The following is a 22,801-nucleotide window of genomic DNA, read 5'->3' as shown; positions in this document are numbered from 1 at the left end:
TAGCACCAGACACACTTGTTCCCAACACCTGGAGATGTGACCATGAGGAAATTGTCATGGTGGGGGCATCTAATTGGCATCAAACTTCAAGGAGAACTAAGAAACGAAAGGAAGTCTGAATACCCTGCCAAAATACCATCGGGTGAGAAGATCAGAGGTGGTCTGCTATGGTATGAAGTGACCTCAGGAGATTCTGGATGATAGCAACTGATTCCCAGGGTTGAGAATTTCAGAGCCAATTAAACATTCATATTGTAGAAACCTTGGAGGTCTGACCATATCGAATATTTTCAAACTCCTAACCATATGGTGGGAAAGTTTGAGTGGAAATTAAAGAGGTGAGATGATTGGACTCCCAGACAAATAAGACAAGTATGTGACTGCCTATCAGATCAAAATGATCCCCCACATGGAAAGGATTCTCTAAGTGTGGCCAGACTTGTAAACTAGAGCCAACAAATCTCCAATCTTACATTACAGTCAGACAAAAACACTGTCCTAAGAAGAAACAGCCAAAACTCTTACTGCGACTTTTCCCCTGCCCTTGATTCTTCTTTGATCACCAGGTGACTGGTTTTGTGTTGTGTGCCTCTCTGTGTGCTTAATGCACAGCTGTGCATTGTATAAGAACATATAAAAGGCTTGTGCTGGTGCCTATTAGCAGCGACTTTCCTGAGAGGGACAGGGTTAGGGAAGAAAATCAGTATGAGCTTACTTTTCTGTCTCCACATCTCAGTTATTATGATGAGATAAAGTTTGATGAAATGAGTATTAGGAGCAGTGATTTTAAAATGATGTCAGAAAACTGCAGCTTGAGGGTGAAATGAGAGAAATTCTATCCCTTTTGGCATAAAATGGCAAAATTGTGGATTGATTATATTTGTATAAGTCCTTTTGTGCATTTGTTGGCAGGATGACTTCCTTCTTCCCATCACCCACCTCCCTAAGTCATTGCCCTGACATTAGCACAAAAAATAGAGATGAAAGTTTAGGGAAAATTCTTTTACTATCTAGAGATAGCTCTGCTTAGAGGACTCATAGACATGACTATGCTTCAATAAGAACAGTGAATCTTGAAGCAGACAGTAATGAAAACAACCTAGGATTCCAGTTTATAATTAAGCATGCTTAAGCTTCAGTGATAATTACTGTGGAGATTTTAATTCCCCTCAGCCAGTTAGCTTAGTTAGTAAGTGAAAGTGAAACCGAGGTCATGGTTTTCTGTACTTTATAAACCAAATCTGGATTTGATTCACTCCGTGACTACAGGCTATACTAGCATTTTCTCAAATTGTACCAAAGACAATGGGCAAACTCACATAGGTTAGAAAGAAAACAGTCTAAAATGCCCAGACTTATGGTCAGAAGCCTAGGTTGAGATATTGGTTTCCCCAGTGACTACTTATGCAGTCTTGGGACAACTCAATTTTTTTGAGGCCCTGCTGCTTCACCTGAGAAATGAATATTTAAAATACCTGTTTTAAAGAATTGTTACAAACATCAAGTGAGTCAATTACATGAAAACATCTCATAATGTATAGTTGACTACCTCCCATCCAAGTACTAACCAGGCCCAACCCTGCCTAGTTTCCCAAATGAGACAACATCGAGCATATTCAGGGTAGTATGGCCACAGACATTCCTCCAATAACTGGTATGGAAAAATAAATTATTATTGAGGAATCAGCTCACTTAACATTATCTTAGAGGGAAAAGTAGCACATCATAAATTTGCATAAAAGATCACTCTATGTAAATATTTGTTGAACTAAAGAAAGAAAGTGGTATGTCTGTAATTTCAAATAAATGATTCCTTTGCAAGTCAATTTCCTAGCCCCATGGTTTCCAAGAGGTGTTTTTCTACAAGCCCAGGGATCTTTGAAGAAGCAGCTGCTCAGAGGAAAGAGAAAGACAAGTAAACAGAGCTCCAGAACGCTCACCCCTGACTTCAATCAGAGCACCTATTGGTATAAACAAGATTTTCAAATTTGCAAACGTTTACCATAAACATTCAGCTCTCCAGACTGCTTTGTGTGTCTCTATACCCAGATCCTGCCCAGTGAATCTGTCCCGCGTCCCAGCATTTCTTTGGCATACCTCTCTAAAATTTAAGAGGAAGTATCACTGATGCTATAGTTCACCAAACGTCTTAAATCTCAGACAGGTCTAAATTTGATCATCAGAGTGAAGAATAAATACTCTGATGTCTCTAAAGACTTTACTTGGGTTGACAAATTCTCTCTGACAGGTTCTGGAAATACAAATGAAGGGTTTTGAATGTGATTTCTTACTTTTCCCAGTACCTCTTTATGTATGTGCATACAGACAAGCAGACCATCTCAGGAGGGTGACTGGAAAAGTGGCAGGAGCAGTGGACTAGGAGACAGCTCTGGGACTAACTCATGATGTGATCTTTGACCAATCTTTAGACCTCTAGATTTAAAAAAAAAAAATTGAGGATCTCCTCAGGCCTTTTTATGGCAGAAGTTCTATAACCTATGTATTAATAACTTTTATAATAAATTAAATAAATAATTTAAGGAAATTACCCTGGCATAAGTCCCTAGCTGTTGCAAGCCTTAATTTTCTCCACTACACTGTGTAGGATATAAAATATGCTAAGGCTTCATGAGCAATATAGAAACACTCTGGTGATTGCCTCAACGATTTATCATGACAGTTGCAGCTTGCTGTGCTGGAATAACTTTCCTTGGAATGGAAATACAACAGTTTATCATGTTCTTATAGAGTTAAGAATGGTTTTGCTTTTTGAAGAAGAAACTGACTCTGTTTAAAAATTGCAGGATAGTATCTTGTTAAACCACATTCTTCATGTCAAAAGTTGAAGTTCTATGGATTGGAGAATATTGTTTCTCTTTAAACTGATGCACATGATTTCGTTAAAAATCAAATTTAGCATGGAAGATGTTTAAAAATACACAGATTTGCTTATTCTTCTCAAGAGCAATGAACTCAAACTGGACTCTATAATCATTATAAATAAAGATTCTGCTTTGCTATGTGCTTTATCTTGGCACTAAGAAAAAAAAAACCTTCATCTATTTATATTCAGTCTGCTCCTATCTTTTTGTTTATTTAGACTTAGATACAAGTCCTTTACTTGCTTGTCACTACCATTACTCACAACTTTTTCTAAAAGCCAAAATGCTGTCAGAAACCCAAACTTCATCCATTCATTAATCTATCGGCGCCACGTCCTGGGAGGTCAGTATCTGGTCACTGTCTTCAGTTTCATATGATATGCAATATTTATATCACGTGGATCCGATCTAAATAGCCCAGTCTTGGAACTCAGTCTAAGAAGGTCATTTGGCTTACAAAATACTACTTGGCCTACATAATAAACACTGGTCCAGCACACAGGAACTACGCTGTCCTTTACTTATCCTTCCCAGTGCCCCAGACCTGACCATGGAAGAAAAAAATAAGTAGTATTGTCTTCCTATCTACATTTCAAGAAGTAACTTTTTACTCCAAAAGAACATTTCTCATTGTCTGTCACTACTCTTTTGTATCTTGCATTCTTTTGTGTCTTGAAGGTTTTGAATTCTTTAGGAATTCCCTTAAAATTGAGATGTCAGAGACAAGGTGAAGATGAGGAGGTTGGGGTTCGGGGGTAGGTAGATCATTGTAGCAACTCAAGAAGTGAAGGACTGAAGAATCTGAAAAATGAAAAAGAGGCATATGCTGAAGGAAGATGTGAGAAATCACCAAAAATCAACATTGCTATCTCATAATTTTGCAAAAAACCAGCCCTCCTATTATTTATCCCTGAAAAAAAAGAAAAAAGAAAATGTGAACCAGTTTGCTTTCAGCAAACACCAAATTTCTATGTTCAAAAAGTAAGCAAAACATCTCTAAATAATAAAAATTAGACACATAGCTTACTTTATTCTGCCGACTTAGCACTTTTCTGAGAAATCAATGAAAAGTCACTGTATTTGACCATCTTTGGAGTTCTCCTCTAAAGTGAGACAATCAATAATAAATAATAAAACGTGAATGGTGGCAGCTTCTGATCATCCTCTTCCTGACCCAATTTATCAGGGTGTTTTGTTCAACATTCACAGCTTGTCCATTAACCCCTGTGGCATTCAAAATGGTATTTGCAGATCACTGTATTTCCAGGCACTCAATTTCCAAACATTCTTTTCACTAAACCTGACCTGCCTGAGGATATGCCTGTGGTGCTCCCTCATAATCTCTTTCTCCCTCCTCACAAAAGACAGGCTGTTGCGGGAAGTCAGGGACCCCGAACGGAGGGACCGGCTGAAGCCGTGGCAGAAGAACATAAATTGTGAAGATTTCATGGACATTTATTAGTTCCCCAAATTAATACTTCTATAATTTCTTACACCTGTCTTTACTGTAATCTCTGAACATAAATTATGAAGATTTCACGAACACTTATCACTTCCCCAATGAATATCCTTGTGTTTTCCTATGCCTGTCTTTACTTTAATCTCTTAATCCTGTAATCTTCTTCGTAAACTGAGGAGGATGAATGTCGCCTCAGGACCCTGTGATTGTATCAACTGCACAAATTGTTTGTAGAGCACGTGTGTTTGAACAATATGAAATCTGGGCATCTTAAAAAATGAACAGGGTAACAGCGATGTTCAGGGAACAAGAGAGGTAACTTTGAACTGGCTGCCGGTGAGTCGGACGGAACAGAGCTATATTTCTCCTCTTTCATAAGCAAATAGGAGAAATATCGCTGAATTCTTTTTCTCAGCAAGGAACATCCCTGAGAAAGAGAATGAGCCCTGAAGGTAGGCCTATAGACGGCCCCTTTTAAGGCATCCTGTCTTTTATGGTCAAAGCCGAAGGGATAAAATAAGCCCCGGTCTCCTATAGCGCTCCCAGGCTTATTAGGATGAGGAAAATTCCCACCTAATAAATTGTGGTCAGACAGGTTATCTGCTCTCAAACCCTGTTTCCTGATAAGATGTTATTGATGACAATGTGTGCCCTAAAGTTCATTAGCAATTTTAATTTCACCTCATCTGGTGGTCCTGTGATCTCCCCCTGCCTCCATTTGCTTTGTGATATTTTATTACATTGTGAAGTATGTGATCTCTGTGACCCACACCCTATTCGTGCACTCCCTCCCCTTTTGAAAATCGCTAATAAAAACTTGCTGGTTTTACGGCTCGGGGAACATCACGGATCCTGTTGACATGTGATGTCTCCCTCAGACACCCAGCTTTAAATTTCTCTCTCTTGTGCTCTTTCCCTTTATTTCTCAACCCAGCTGAGACACTTAGGAAATAGAAAAGAACCCACGTTAAATATTGGGAGCAGATTCTCCCGATAACAGGTAAACTTTTTACCCATCCAGAATCTTACCCTAGTTCATGGCCCACAAATGTCAAAACTTCTGTGGCACCAAGCAAAGCAACATTTTCAAATATCAGTATCAGCTTTTAGAAAATGAATTATTCTGACAGGGAAGCAAAACCTTTGGAAAATAAGATGGTTTCAAATTCTTTACTTTTAGCAAAATTGAAGGAGTGCCAAAATCAACTTGTCAGCTGATCAATCATTAAAATTAATCTTGATGAAAGTTAACTTACATGAATTTTGGCATTTATTGCAAAAAAAAAAAAAACAAAAAAAGAACTAAGTGAATACTGCCCTATTATCACACTGAATAATACTCCTATAACAAACTTATTCCATTCCATTCTTATCTACTTATTTGTATGAATGAGATTTATCAGCACCTATGCATTTAAAAATTAACAGAAATAAAACTGATGCTAAATCCCATTTCATCCTAGCAATAAATGGTAAACATAGACACATGAATTGATTGGGAAAACACCTGCCCCATCTAATAATGGTAATAAAGTATGCCTAAGACAATTTTATTTTATGTTAATAATTATATATTATTTTAAAAATATATAATATATTTATCTTGTACTAATCATGTAGTAATAATATTGTAATGATAATGCAATTCAGGAGAATGTTTTAAAGACGTAGAGACTTACGTTCACAGAAAATTAACTGTTTTAAATTTTATAATAATGGACATATGTCTTAAGAGGTATGTAATGAGTGATCCATAAAGTAAAGCAAGCATAAAACTATTTACGATTTATGAAAGAAAAATGGAATGAAAATTATAGTTCTGAGAGAGATATAAAATTTCTAACCGTTAAAAAGAGCTTATGCAAGTATTTTAAAATATATGATTGCCTTTTAATAATAGATAATTGCACTTATATGCCACTGAACATATTCTAAAAAGTCATATAGTAGTTTTATTTTAGTATGTCAGTATTTATAATAATACAGTGACAATTCCATCATTTGCAACTATTTTACTTCTTTTTTTTTTTTTTTTTTTTGAGATGCAGTCTCGCTCTGTCACCAGGCTAGAGTGCAATGGTGCCATCTCGACTCACTGCAACCTCCCTCCACCTACTGGGTTCAAGCGATTCTCCTGCCTCAGCCTCCCAAGTAGCTGGGACTATAGGCGTACACCACCATGCCCAGCTAATTTTTGTATTTTTAGTAGAGAGGGGGTTTCACCATGTTGGCCAGGATGGTCTCGATCTCTTGACCTCGTGATCTGTCCGCCTCGGCTTCCCAAAGTGCTGGGATTATAGGCGTGAGCCAGTGCTCCAGGTCAACCATTTTATTTATAACAAAAATTTTGAGTGTCAAAAATATGCAAGGAGGTTAATAGTTTTTCAAAATTCTCTTAGAAGTAAAAAAGCAAAATTCTTTGATACTATTATATTCTCTAATGATAGGGCAATTCTGTGGCATTTTCAGCAGCTTATAAGCGAATTTGCACAAGACAATAAGGCTTGAAGGCTCAGACCCATTGGAACCATTTGTTCTTCCACTATTGATCTAAAATGCCAGCATAGTCTCAGAGGTCTCATTGGTATCTGAGAGATTGTATGTGAGTTTTGTTTCAAATGCTTAATACATGTTTTCACTTTATTAGCAAAGAATTCACAGTATTTCACTAAATCTTACATGAAGTTATTTCCTCTTTTAATTTGTATGCAATACCATCATCATTAACAATGTGTCACAGACATGAGCACTTAGAGGAAACAGAACACTCTCCAGAGTCTCTACTCCCAGCTCAGCCACTTCTAGCTGAGTGAACTCAGATAACTCTGGTAAGCTCTGAAATCTGTCTTTCAATCTGTAAAAGAAAAGCAATTAATATCTTCCTTGCTACTTCACTGGGTTTTTGTAATAAATGATGCATTTCTTGCTAAACTGTAAAGATCAATGTAAAACTTAAATATTAATTTTTAGTGAAAAAGTGATAGTGATTATTTACTCTCTAGCACTGTGCTACACACCACTGGGAAATAAAAATAGATGTTACCATTTCCATTCTTAAGAAGCTTCCAAATTACTTACAGGACATAGAAGTGAGAAGGAGGAGAGCGCAGTAAGAATAAAAATCACATAAAATAGAAAGCAATACTGCTGGTCTGACATTCCTCTTGCCTATTTCTTTCTTCAACAACAGATAACATTCTCTGGCTAACAGTGATTAAGCCCCAGGAAACATATCCAAGACACTTAAGAATACTTTTCAGCCTTCTAGCACAAATATGAACTGCAAGAAAAAGAGAGCTGCATGCTCTTTTACCATCTCAACTTCCCCCAAATTAAAGAGACTTAAATATAAGGCAAAGTTTTATTCAGCTTGTGCATATATTTGCATATTTATTTGAAAACATTGGCCTTTTTATAAAGAGAGAAACTAAATGAAAATGAGGCACTGCTGACAGAGGGTATTCCCCTAAAATAATAAGTAAAATTAATCACAATAAAACGTACTGTATTTACTCATTTAACATATCACTAATGAACAGCAGAGAACATGACGGAATAGATCTCTCCCTTCATGGAGCTTATTTTCCAATGAGATCAGAGAAACAACAAACAAGGAAGCAAAAAAAATAAGGTATTTCCATTTAGAGATTAACATGAGAGTTAGTGACATACAAAGGTCTAGGGAAAGAGTCAAGAGAAGGAGAGAAGAAAGAAGTCTGAGATCTGCCAACCAAGAATATACTCAGGATGTCCAAATCACGGAGAGAAAGGCAGCATGGGTGAAACACCAGAACAGTGGGTGCTGTAGTTTGAATGTGTCCCCCAAAGAGCATGTGTTGGAAACTTACTCTCCAATGCAGCCATGTTGGGAAAGGGGGCCCAATGGGAAGGTCGTGAGGGTTCCGCCTTCGTGAACGTTTTAATGCCAATTACTATAAAAGGGCTTGAGGCTGTGGGTTTGATCTCCCACTGTCTCCCACTCATGTGATGCCTTCTGCCATGTTGTAACACAGCAAGAAAGCCCTCACTGAGCCGGGCATGGTGGCTCAAGCCTGTAATCTCAGCACTTCGGGAGGCGGAGATGGGCAGATCATGAGGTCAGGAGTTCGAGACCAGTCTAGCCAACATGGTGAAACCCCATCTCTAATAAAAATACAAAAATTAGCCAGGTGTGGTGGTGCGCACCTGTAATCCCAGCTACTCGGGAGACTGAGGCAGGAGAACTGCTTTAACCTGGGAGGTGGAAGTTGCAGTGAGCCAAGATTGCACCATTGCACCCCAGCCTGGATGACAGAGAGAGACTCCATCTGAAGAGAATAGAAGAGAAGAGAAAAGACAGAAGAAAAGAAAACAAAAACAAAGCCCTCTCTGGATGCAACCCCTCAATTCTGGTCTCCCTAGCATCCAGAAGTGTGAGCCAAATTAATTTCTGTTCACTTTGAATTACCTAGTCTGTGGTATTCTGTGACAGCAATATAAGATAACTAAGACTGTGGGAGATAATATCACAGAACAGGCCCAAGCCAGATGAAGCAGACTTTTGAGGTTGAGGTATGGAGTTTGATTTTTATTCTAAATGGGAACCCACTGGAAGGTTTTAATTGGTGGAGTAATATGATTTGGCTTAGGTTGATAAAATATCATTCTGACAGCTTTGTAAACATGGAAACTGTGAGGATACTCTGATTGATATATCCTAAATAAAGAACAGCCTCAACAAAAGGGAAGGTCAAGGGGAGAGATGAGGGAGAGTGGAGCAAGAGACGAGGTGCCAAGAGAATTGGCTCTGGGATAGGCTACAAAGTCAGTCTGTGGCACAATGACAAAAGCAGTTTGCCCTTAGAAATGGATCTTCCTTTCTTTACTCCTTTCTTTCCCTTACCCCAGATTCCTTAGACACTCACTGCTCTCATCTGTCTTCTAGCTGTCCAAATGTCCATACTACAAATATTTAATGTGCCAAATTAATCAACAATTTCTTCCACAACGCTCATTTTAAGACAAAGTTTATTCCATCAATGAGGTTCATTCCAGCTAAGTGTTAGAAGGGAAGTAATCTGATTCTGCTAACACTAAGGGGCTAGTCTTCTACCAACTCCAGATACATATGCATTTTTAAAAACTTGTTAAAATACATGAATGGTACTTACATTACAACTATGCGATGAATTTCAGACCATAGAGGAAAATGGTAGGAATAGGCAAGAGTGTGAGGAGGGATACTCTCCATGTGTAATTCACCCCTGCATGTTACAGTATTAGACTAGTGCTTGGTATATAGATATTTAGGAAAGAAAGAATTAATATATTTTATACAATTGAGCATATTTCTGCCCTGTTTGAAAAATAAGATCAGTTGTTCTCCTTATAATAGGATCCATCAATTCAGTATATTTCTTTACTTTTGGCCCCAGAAAACAGATAGCAGTAAAGTATAATTAAAGAAATTAACCATTCTACCAAAAAAGAAAGCCATCAGGGTCTGAGTATCTCACATAAGGACAAGTTCAACTAAGGCTATTCTGTCATTGATATCTGAGACTAGTGACAATAAATCCCAAGTTTAAAATGTGAAGCAAACTATAGTGCTACTACTTTTTAAGAGATAAAGACATAAATAAGGAAAAGAAGTCAAACTGAAAAAAATAGTTAATTAAATCAGCACAATGGTCTCCAATGTGCAAGGCACTGTGGGGAGGGGAGGAGATACTCCAGATTCATTTGGAGATTAACTGTATATTTAGACAACCCTGATCATCTTGCAATGACCTATTCAGGCAGCACTTACATTCTGAGAGACACATGGATTCATATAACTACTTATCAGCCAATTCCTTTCATAATTATAGACTCAGACCAGACGCTTGTTATTCCTACCAAGATACTTTAAGGTATCACATGGTGCAAATCAATAGGGGACATTAGCTCATATGTGGAAGTGCTTCCAAATATAACCACACTTCATTTTGCAGTATCATCTGGGAATAAGGCAAGCCACACACATAAATTTTTACATACCTGAACTTATGTTCAAATGCTGAAATGTGTTTTATTTATTTTCTAATATATTAAAACATTTGACTGCTCTCCAAAAGAGGATATGGTCATGATTGAAGCTTTTCTTAATTCAAATCATAATTGTCAGTATCGTTAATTTTGGTGTAATATCCTCAGTGATTAAGTATAAAGGGATGGTTTGCCCCATACTCATTACCTCCTAAGTATCTCTTTCCTCCATTTGACAATAGCTATAATGAGCAAACTATCCTTTTCCCACTATTCCCCACAGTGCCTTGCACACTGGAGACCACTGTGCTGATTTAATCATTTTTTTCAATCTGACCTCTTTTCCTTATTACATACGCATCTCTTAATTTGCTTCTTTTAATCACCAATAAATTACCTTATTTATGTCTTTTAATTATCTTATTTATGTCTTTATCTCTAAGTTGCTTCTTTTAATCATCAGTAAAAGAATATCATATTTCCTCTGATACCTTTAAGAGAAAATTCTCATGAATTCATCCCAGTGTTCCCAGTTTATGTACATGACTATAGGGCTTTTACTTCTTGATGATTTTATGTTTTTATTTTTGTCTATTGTACTGAAAATACTGATTAGCAATGACATAAACATACTTTGTTCATGTTATACTACTATATATTATACACACAGACACATATATATATGCATATACATATATACGTACATATATAATGGGTTCAAAATAACACTGCTAATATTAGTATGCAATTACTCAAAACGGATTTTTTTACAGTTTGTTTTGGCCATAGTATACATCCCACTAGGAGTGTGCAGGCAAATTATCTGTTTTAAAATCACTTGACATAATTCCCCTCTGTGTAATTAAGCCGGCGATGCAAAAAGTAGTTATATTTTAATTATTTTTGCTTTTGATTTTAAGAAATTTATTCCCTTCACTTTTGTTTTACAATTACTTAAAACATTACATACTTCCAGAGTTAAATTTATAAAACAGTATACATTTAGAGGCCTCTAGTTTCTACTCTTATTGTCTCTATCCTGTTCTCCCTCAGTAAGTAATATTTTTATTAGTTTCTTATTTATCTGTTCATTTTTTTACTCTTGTTTAAAAAACTAGGAATAATGTTTGGCTTTCAGAAAAGCCACAAAGATGGCACAGAGAGGACTAGACGCCCTTCAGCCAGCCTCCTCTAATGCTGACATCTTACACAATCATGGTACCATGTCAAAAATGAGAAGTAACATTGGCACACTATTGGCTAAGCTATAAACTTTTTTTCAGATTTCATTAGCTTTTCCATTAATGTCCTCTTTCTGTTCCAGTATCTAGAATATCTCACTGCATTTAGGCCATTTTTATAAAAATAAGCTATCATATATTTTTATTTTATATTTACATATCCTATTTCTTAGATAAAATGTGGTATACTATACACTTATGTCTTCATTTTGCTCTTTTGAATTCACAGCATATCCCGGAAATCATTTCATAGCAGTATATATAGTTATTCCTTATTTCTTTTTATACTGGTTTATATTCTATTTTATAGATATGTCATAGTTTAATTAAAGTCTCCCATACATAAAAATTTTAATTGTTCAATAATAAATTGAATCACTGTGGAGAATTACTTTGAACAATAAAATTGCAAATTGCTAAAAGGCAGTCATGTCTACACTCAATTGATAACCCTAAGAGTAAGTGATTAAATGATTAAACCTCACAATAAACAAAAGTTGGTATCACAAACACCACTAATGAACAAGTACAAGCAACATCATTTTCCTTCACTGCATATGACCTAGTCTTAAAATAATGTTTTTAAATGCAATATAAAATACATAAAATTTAAAATGAAACCAATTACCATGAAATACACTTATCAATCACTAAACAAACTGTGATGTACTGTCACATGTGCATCTTTATCAATGCAGAAAATAATATGTAGCGGCAGTCTAATAACTATCACAACTTCAAAGCAGACATGAGCATAAATCATGTTTCAAGATTTCTTTAACTTATAACAATACATGAAAGTATCTATGACTTCTGTTGGTGACAAAGTCACTGATATTGCCAATATTTCTGTGGTTTGTAACCTATATTTATAATTGAAGGAAATGCTGCATTTCAGTTAAAGGCTAATGAAAATAAAGATATGATTTTCCCCATCAAAATTCCCAGAGTCCCTGAATTCTACCTATGGACCCCAAGTTAAAAACCTCTGCCTTAAAGTCGGGAAAAAAGCAGAGAAAGTAAGTACTGCCCAAATATTCTGCTAACTTGCTTTTTTAAGAGAAGCTAGAAACTTAAGTTTATTGAACATGTACTATTTGCCAGTTCTCTCTCCCCCCCTACATATAATTATAACATATATAATATAAACATATACATTATATATTTAATAATTATGTACATAACATCATATACATATTTATTCAATATACATATAATTTTTATAGCACTTAATCCTCACAAAACCCAATGAATTTAACAGAGGCTTAGTAACTTTCCTGTAATCACACAGATAGTAAAGACAGGGTCAGAAATCAAGGCCTATATGACTTCCACTATATCATGAAGCTTGATATAGTAACACATCAGCAGTATTTGCATTTTAAAAGTGAAAACCTATAGAAAACAATATTAGAAGGAAAAGGAAGAGGGGAACAGGGAAAGAGAATTGCTTTACTGGTAAAATTTCACATCTTAGAAAAGAGTCAGAAAGGATGTTCTTTTGTAGTAAGTTTTCCTTAAAATTCTTTGCTATTGCATATATTCATAAAACTAGCCATATGCACTATCTGGTTAATTTCCATGACAATGGCTTATCTATATTGCTGATACTCTCAATATATTCCCATTAAAGGAATAAAATACATGTAGGACAATAAGGTGGGTCTTGACATCTGTCTGCAATCACTGCCATACTTCAGTTACATTTATTTACTAGGCTGTTTCTTACTGCTGTGTTAGAGTAAGGTTGCATACCTAGAATTCAGAGATCCCAAATTGTGAAACTTTAAAAGCTAGCCTTGTAAAACACATGACTGGACATACACTGAGTACTGGAATCTTGCCATGGAATCAATCACATACATGTCTCTCCTAGATATAGCTGATTCTGCATCTACTCTTTTTTTTTTTTTTTTGTCTTTTTTCTTTTAATCCCCCAAAATATCATTCTTAGGCATTCACTCTGTCTTGCAGGCATTGTCACATTTCTGTTCAAAGCTCTTGTTCCAGAAGTGAATACCTGATATAAACTTCTCACCTAAGTAATCAAGATGGTACAATACTAAATGGTACGGTACCACCTTTTACCAAGAAATAGCCACAACATCCCCTTTAGAGCTAGTTTGCTAAACCTAATGTGATAATCCACTGGGTCATTAAGCACCAAAATGATCACTTACTTTGCAAAACCCCTAGTCTTCATTTTTTCATTGCTTACAAAATGTTTGCATAATAGGTATTTTGCAGACTGCTTCATTTCATATTTGAATTTTTTAAGCCCACGGGGTGCTTAGCTGGGGAAAATCTTTTTGTCCCAGGCTGATTATGTATCCAGATTGAACTGCAGCCTGTTGATTTAGGTCTTTGTGTCCAAGAAAAGGAAAACTCTAGAAAAAAAGCACAGTTCTGTCCATTGGCTCAGTCAAAATGAGCAGTCCCTAGGGCTGCCTAAAGTCATCATGGAAAGTCTCCCTGCCAACTGCTTCACACTCTTTTCTTTGGCTGCTATTCATATCTCGAGTTTTCTCCAGGACACATGGCCCTGTGTCAGCAGCTCACCCTACCACTCATTGCAACCCTCCTCGACCTCATCAGCATTTCACTTCTCTGTCCCCTGTGGCAGACTGTTAGCAAATATAGTCACAACTATTCCTTCCATCTCACATGCCCTTTAGCAGTGTGACTTTGCCCCTCTTCCCATCAAGACACGGAATCTATTTCTCCTCTGCGGAAATCTGGGTTGGGCCTTTGATTTGTAGAAATAACACTGTGGCTTCAAAGGCCAGGCCTTAAGAGACCTTATACCTTCCATTTTTCTCTCTCTTTAACTGTGAGAACACCACGCTGTCAAGGAGTCCAGTCTCACCAAGTGGAGGCTCTCACCAAGTGGAGGCTGAGAGGCCATATGGAGGAGAGCCAAGGTACCCCAGCTGACTGGCAGCATCAACTGCCAGAAGTATTAGGGAGGACATTTAACTGCCAGCCCCAGTCAAGTCATTGCATGACTGTGATCATGTGACCCCAGGCCACACCAGCAGAAGTACCAACTAGATTGACAAACCAGAGGATTACATGAGAGAATAAATAGTTGTGTTTTTAGACTACTGAGTTTGCAGTGGTTTATCACATAGCAATAGACAAATGAAAAACCTTCCTTTAGCAGTCTTTCCTCAAGAGTCATCCAACACTTTATTTCAGTCTTTTGTTCAAGAGGGAAAAAAAATCTCAGTCCTTACTAACATACCATTTTTATTCACATAATGGCTTATTTTATGCCAAATTTTGGTCAGCCAAAGGTAAGGATATGACCATTACATAATTAGGAAATTCCTCAAACTGCTGTTAATATACAAATAGAAAAATATTCAGTGTGTGCTTAAGACATGACATTAAGAAGTATAAACACTGAGATAAGGAAGACCTAGAACGGTAGCTCCACTACCTTTAAGGATTGCATTTATAGGAACTGACAGAAGCTCTTTCCAGTATGTAGAAGAGTCATCTTTCTACATAGGCTAATTACAAATAGAGTTTTACCATAGAGCTGGGCTATAGGTATTGCCCAGCCTAACTCAAGACAGAGGCCTGAGTCCAGTATTTCCTCATCACTTTTTTCATTTCCATTCTTGGGGTTTTCTTAGTTTCATAGCTCTTATGTTACCAATACTTAGAAAGTGAATTGTTTACCAGGGTTCTATATGCTGTATATAAACTTCCTAAATCATAAGCAAAATTGAGGAGCAAAAGGCATATTATTTTAATTAGATTCTCAGAGACTTCTTTGACCGCCCCCAGCAAGACAAAATAATAAATACTGAGTTAGAGAGCTAAGTGTCAACTGACTTAGAGAGCAGTGTCACTTAAAACCAAAAGTTCTTTTTTAATGGCACCCATTTTAATGTTTCACTTAAAAAGTAGTAACTCAAATATACACAAAGAAAATTTATTAATTTTTAAAAGCATAAATCAGTATGAAAGGGGACAAGTTATAAATTATGCATTTCAGAACATCTGTTACCCTAAAGGTCTAGACTAATGTTTAAAAATAAAATTTTCACAGGGCTTCCCCTTTCAGGAAGATGGAGTAGATGTTCTTTTTTGTATTCATCCAAGTAAACACAACTAAAACCTTTGCATATGTAAAATTTATATAAAGAGACTAACAGGTTAAGAAAAGGGAGACAGGCTAAGGACCTCAGGATCTGCGTGACAAAACAGTGATGAGTTCCCTGCATTTTCTCATTGCCTCATATATTCAGGATTTGCAGCTAAAGAAGTCAGCAACCCCAAAACACCAATGAATGCAAAAATAAAACAACAACAACAAAAGTCTGCTCTTTCTAGTCAAAGGTCCTGGAAAGAGGCAGAAAATGTTTAGAAAATAGTTGCTCTACTCTCGTCAAACACCATTGCCACTCCCCTCCACCACCACCATCAGCAGCAAAAGCCAAGCAAAAACCCACTTTTTTCAGGCTGTAACAGGGCATCTCCACATCCCTCATCATAGTAGTAGAGTAGGAAGTGGGACATTCATTTCCCCACTGAGCACTAATGAGCCAGCCCCCTTCAAACACCCATAGTGTCAATGGAGACCACCTGGGGAGCAATGGAGATGCATGGGGAACATACTTCTACCCACCGGGCAGTAATGAGGTATGCTTCTGCCTTCTCACTGGAGTGGTGTCAGAGGAGCCCTACTGGAAAGTTAGGACTTTCATCACTCTCCAGGAGAAAATGAGGCCACTCATCCTCTCCCCATCATGTCAGTAGTAGCTAGGAAGGGAGCAGCAAGGATGTCCTCCTTCCCCACTAGGAAGGTATCAGTGCAGACTAGAGGGGAGCTGGAACTCCCATTCCTGCCCAGTAGTAACAAGAAGTATATGGCTTTGGTTACCAGTGTATCCAAACTGAGGAACCTGAATGGACTGCTACACAAACCTGGCAGTAACAAAGCAGCACTCAACCTTCCCTTGGTGTCAGAGAAAGCCATCTCAAACAGAGATTTAAGTAAGATCTAGAGTCTTATAACATAGTGCCTAAACGTTTAGGTTTCAATTGATACTTACTCATTACACCAATTACCAAGAAAATCGGAAACTAAATGAAAAAAGATAGTTAACAGATGCCAGTGAGATGACAGAGATCTTAGAATTATCTGACAAAAATTTTAAAGCAGCCATGATAAAAATATTTCAATGAGCAATTACAAATACACTTGAAACAAAATAGGATGTCTCAGCAAAGAAATTTTTTAAAGTTTCAGCAAAGAGGTGAAAGATATAATTAAGGACCAAATGGAAATTTTAGAACTGAAAAATATAATAACTGAAATTTTTAAAAAAGTGATGGGTTCAACCGCAGAATGGAAACAGAAAAATCAGTGAACTAGATGACAGGATGATAGGAATTAAACAGTCTGAACAATAAGGAGAAAATAGATTGAAATAAGTTAACAGATTCTAGGGGATCTTTGGAACTATAACAAAACATCTAATTTTCATGTTTTATTCTTGAAGGGGTGAAAAAAGAGGATGGGGCTGTAAAAATACTTGAAGAAATAAGAGTTGACCAAAAACTTCCTAAATTTTGCAAAACAATACAAACCTACAGATTTAGGAAGGTGAGAATATTCCAAATAGAATAAACTCAATGAAATCTGTACTATTACACATAATGGTCAAATTTCAAAAACTAAAGAAAAAGTCTGGAAAGCAGCAAAAGAGATGTACCTTACCTATAAGAAAAAACAATTCAAATGACAGTGTAACTATTACTTTTAAAGTATAGAGACTACAAGGAAATAGCATGCCATTTTTCAAGAACTGAAAGAAAAGAATTGTCAACCCAAAATCTTATACTGGGTGAAAATATCCTTCGAGAATAAAGTGGGTATCAAGATATTCTCAGATGAAGGAAAACTAAGATAATTTGTCACCAATAACTCTACTAAAAAAGAACAGTTAAAGAAAATGGTCTAAACAGAAAGAAATTTATAAAACAGGAAACCTGGAACATCAAAAAGAAAGAACATGGTAAGCAAAAACATAGGTAAATACAACAGACTTTTCTGGAGTTTTCTAAATCATGTTTGATGGCTGAGGCAAAATAATATAGGACTACTTGATGTGGTTCTAAATGTATGCAGAAGAGGTATCTAAGACAATTGTGTTGCAAATAGGGGAGGATAGTAAGATTTAAAGGGAGGTAAGGTTTCTATACTTCACTTGAAGTAATAATGTGATAATACCAGTAGACTGTGAAGAGTAATGTAGACATAATGTGATATATGGAGCAATCACTAAACAAGTTATTCAAAGAGATACATCAAAATCACTACAGAATATAATAAAAAAGAACAAACTATTGATACATGCAATGCCCTGGATGAAACTTCAAAGAATTCAGCTGAGTGAAAAAAGCCAGTCCCTAAATGTTACATCGTGTATTGTTCAATTTACTTGAGAGTGTGTGTGTGTGTGTGTGTGTGTAAAAAAAAATTATATAAATAGTCAACAGATTAGTGGTTACCAGAAGTTAAGGTGGTGTTGGAGGCAGACGGGAACTGGATATGGCCATTATAAATGGACAACATGAGAGATTCTTATGATGATGGAAATGTTCTGTATGTTCACTGAATAAATGTCAGTATCCTGGCTGTGATACTGAACTCTAGTTTTCCAAGATGTTACTATTGGAGAAAACTGAGTAAGGAGTACACAAGATCTCTCTGTATTATTCTCTATAGCCACATGTGGATCTATGTTTATTTAATTTTTTAAATCCACAAGGGTGAATAAACAAAAATAAATAAATTCTTCCTGAAGAGTTATTACTTTTCTTTCTGAGCCAGATCAATTTCACCACATGAAAAGTCCTGAGGTCCATATAATGACATATCAGCATACTTAGCTAGAGCAAGAACAGATAGTAACAAACAAACATAAAACATTGAACTAAATTCTAAACACCTCCTCAATCCTCCCTGAAATTTAAGAATACTAACTTTTTAAACACAGATATTAGAAGTTCCACCATGGAAAGTAGTTCAGGGCACTGCTTTGATGGTCCTGAGCAAGACTCTCCTTGCTTATTTGCTATCAGAGTCTGTGTCTGACAGTTCATCTCAGGCAAGTTATACTCACCATTCCAACTCTTAATTCCAAGCCAGTTGTACTACTATTGAAGGAGGATCCCAAAGGCACCAAGTGAATCCAATTCCCCACCCTCAAACTCAGCCACTGGGCATGGAAATATTTTAACCAGTTACTCATCCTGTAAAACTTTCAATAGCTTCCCACTTCCTATAGGAAAATACACAAACTTCTTAGTCCAGCACAAGAGGCTACTATCTAAACCCTACCCACTTCCATAAATGGTCTTTTATTTGTCCCCTAAAAGACACTCACCTGAACTAGAATGTTTCTGTTCATCAAACCCAAACTTCTGTTAGTCTTCCCACCTTCCTGTCTTTTTCTCATACTCCTACTCCAGACTAGAGAACTTCCCACTCCTCTCTGGCTTCACTAGGTTCTGCTTTTCTTTGAAAACTTGCCTCCATTCTGAAGCCTACCTTAAAGATGTCTCTCGCCATTAAATATTTTTTCTTTCTGCTACCCCTCATTTCTCCACATAGCATTAGTTATTTTTATTATTTGTTTTTTCTGCTCAAGTCCTAGCTCCCTATTCAGATTGCAAGCCACTCAAAGAGTCTTTTATCTCTGTAAATCTCTGAAAACAGAAAAAAAAAAAAAGTTTATGTTGACAGCCAAGATTTTAATATTAGATATGGCATAGGAGTAACTTGTTTTCCATCTGGAACTCAAATTCCTCAAATACAAATAAGGAAGATGAATTAGACCAGTGGTTTTTAACCAAGGATATGCACTGAACTTATCTGGGGCTATCTTTGAAAATATGTGACCCTGAAAAAGTGATTTTAACCATCTAAGCTTCCCTCTCTGCATTTATAAGAAGGAGACAATGGTAGCACCTACTTCACAGGACTGTTATGAGGATTAAGTTAGTTAATACATATAAAGCAATTTTGCATAGTTCCTTGAACATATTAAGCTCCCAATACATTTTAGCTGCTGCTGAATACAAATTGTGAAAACTTGATTCACTTGGAGATACTTATCATTCTAGAACAGTGTTTCCAACTTACAGTTTGGGGGAAGTGAAACAGGGCAGGGACCCCTCACAGGCGCCTGGGAGTACCACCCCAACAACGAGCATGAAAATAAAGGAAAATCTTGAGTTCCTTCAAGGGAAATTCCAGGCACCTAGGTATCCTTAAAAAGTAAATAAACAACTTGATAAGTGGGAAGGTAATAGTAGCTTACAACAATAGCCAAGGAGTTAGAATCACCAGAATGTTTGGTTCCCTGCAGAAACTAAAGATAACATCTTAACATGTATACCTGAGTTGTTTTTCAGCAACCTGGACCCCCACCAAATGGAACTGCTGGCACTGAGACCTCAGACAAGGGGGAGCTAAGGACTGCACTCTGACCTTTCTCCTAAAGTTCTTCCTGAGGGGCCTGGAGAAAGTCACACCCACAAGCCAGAGCTAACATTCTTTACTGCTAACCTCACGATTTTAAACGAAGCTTCTCTTCCTTAACCAATTGCGAATCAGAAAATATTTGAACCTACCTATGACCTGTGGGCCCCTCCACTTCAAGATGTCCCACCATTTTAGGTCAAACCAATGTACAGCCTCTACATATTGATTTATGACTTCACCTGTAACCTCTGCCTTCCTGCCTTTAAAAACCCTTACCTGTAAGTGTAAGGTTCTTGTATCATTTCGACCCTGAGAGCAGCCAACAGACAACACGAGGCGGTGTGGAGCAACATGCTGTTCTAATGAGGGCCTGGGTGCAGGCCAGCCCCAAGTGAGGACGGGGCAAAGGTCTTATAGTCTCCTGTAAACAGGAAGTGTCATAGTCCGATGTAACTGCTACGTGGTACCCGGATGGCCTTTTTCTCGATCTTCGTGTCTTCCGGCCAGGGTAGGTGTCTTCCGCCTGCTCTCTTCCTGCTTCTGCTATCTTGCTGGCGCAGCTGCTGGCGGAAGTTGCGCCTTGGGACTGGGCCTAAGAAGGGAGGAGTTACTCATCTTAAGCTTTCAGGCCCTGGGAAAATCTTTTTTTTTTTTTTTTTTTTTTTTTTTTTTTTGAGACGGAGTCTCGCTCTGTCGCCCAGGCTGGAGTGCAGTGGCGCAATCTCGGCTCACTGCAAGCTCCGCCTCCCGGGTTCACGCCATTCTCCTGCCTCAGCCTCCCGAGTAGCTGGGACTACAGGCGCCCGCCACTGCGCCCGGCTAATTTTTTCTATTTTTAGAAGAGACGAGGTTTCACCATGGTCTCGATCTCCTGACCTTGTGATCCGCCCGCCTCGGCCTCCCAAAGTGCTGGGATTACAGGCGTGAGCCACCGCGCCCGGCCGGGAAAATCTTACAGTAAGCCCTCTGGAAGTCTGAGTCTTAAGCATGAACTGCCTGATTCTCATTGCTTGGCACTCTGCAAATAAACACTTGCCTTTCTCCTGCGGCAAACCTCAGTGTGGATATCTGGTCTTCCTGCGCTGGGTGAACAGACCACAGTTAGGTTTGATACCAGAAGCTTCAGAGAAACTGCAACTAAATTCTCAGGTGCATCTAGTATTATCTGTTAACTAAATGAATAATATAGTTTGCTCACAAAGTATTCCTATTTAAAAAAATATATATGTGTGTTTTGTGACTAATAAAATACAAAGTCAGGTAAACAGTGTTACTGAATTCATAGTTGCTTTTTGTCACTATATATTTTCATTGTCAACACATGCTATAAATATAACTATTATCATGCAACATTCCTTCAGTTTATTTTCAAATCTTATAATTTTCAAATAGACTAGGAAACACTACCCCAAAATATCAAATTACTATCAGCATAATTTCCTAATAAACCTGTTCACTATGCTCATCTCAGAGTTCTGGATAAAGTGATTTCTAGTTGCAACACAGTACATAGGGACTTAAAAAGTTAAAATAAAAGCTAATTATTATTTAATTTTTAGTGAAAGGAATAGACTTGATGAATGTAAAGGGAAAAATATGACTACTAGACAAAGTGTTACCCAATAAAACTCCAATAGTCTTTCAAGCAACTTTCTAAAATCCTAGCAACTCCTTGGAATTCACAATTCAGTAACCCAATATTTGAAGAAATAAAAAACAAGGAAATTAACAACATGCTAGCATATCACTGCTTCCATAATTGTTGCTCACGCACACCAGAGCATGGATGAAGCTGAATGCACAACTCTTTTATGTTTAAATTGATAAAAGTAAGACTAAAGAGGGAAAGGGTCAATTAAGCATGTTCTTCAGCATCTTGCAAACTGAAAAAAAATTATAAATAAGTAAATTTTGAAAAATGAAAACTAACTTCTTTGGCAGAGAAATAATTAAACATTCAGCTGTTCCTAAACTCTAAATTTTTACTCTCCTTAATTCTCACATAATTTTTCAGTACAATATTGTAAGACAGGCAAAATATTACTTAAACGTGTTTATAAGAAATAGAAAACTTTAACCGCAGAGGGTTAGATCACGATTCTCCAGTTGCCCAAATCTTCCTTTCTTTGAAGCACATTGGTGGTAAGGGAGATAAAAATAGTTTAAAATTCCACCCTGCTTATGGGATTTTTTTTTTTAATATTAAGCAATCCTACCAATTCCCATTTAGCTGTAAACCCCAAGGCAGTCTATCTAAGTTAAAAACACACACATACACAAAAAACAGGCAGCAACAGTCAAGTGGAAAAACAAGGAATACGAGTATTGAGACTACTATATACTACTTTTTGAGCAAATCACTTAAATTCTCTGGGTCTCCTGTATCTAGTTGTAAAATGCAGAAGTTGGCTTCCTCATGAATTGCTAAAAATCTATGATTCTACAGTCAACAAAGCATAGGAGGTCTCTTCCCTTATATCTAGAGATGTAGTAAGGACAGAATCTCCCTATCCGAACACTGCCCGGCTAACAAAATATCACTCCCTCAGGCTAAGCCTGTCAGCATGTCTTCTGGGGAACAAAGAGAGAACTCTGATGAAATTAGGGCAACTAAAACCCAAGGGACAATTACAATACAGTGATTATCCTCTATAATTACCGGCTTGTAGTTTTCTCAAAGACTTCAGGTTTATCTATGCTAAATCTC

The 22,801-nt window shown here is 37.1% G+C and overlaps 1 long non-coding RNA gene across 2 annotated transcripts in view; it reads right to left on the bottom strand.

The window, feature by feature from the left end:
* Positions 1–20,682, bottom strand: part of LOC103215100 (uncharacterized) — a 280,042-nt gene extending 259,360 nt beyond the window's left edge. The window contains exon 1 of one of the 2 annotated variants that reach the window (XR_012092807.1): positions 20,371–20,682. This is a non-coding gene — a long non-coding RNA (uncharacterized lncRNA). Of the gene's footprint in view, positions 1–18,730; positions 19,259–20,370 lie in introns of those variants that run through there. The other variant, XR_005238024.2, reaches the window with a different exon arrangement.
* Positions 20,683–22,801: the final 2,119 nt, after the last annotated feature.

This window comes from Chlorocebus sabaeus, chromosome 4 (genome assembly GCF_047675955.1).
Source record: "Chlorocebus sabaeus isolate Y175 chromosome 4, mChlSab1.0.hap1, whole genome shotgun sequence".
Classification (NCBI taxonomy): Eukaryota; Metazoa; Chordata; class Mammalia; order Primates; family Cercopithecidae; genus Chlorocebus; species Chlorocebus sabaeus.
Note: the sequence above shows the minus strand (reverse complement) of the source record. Positions and strands in the feature narration are given on the sequence as shown.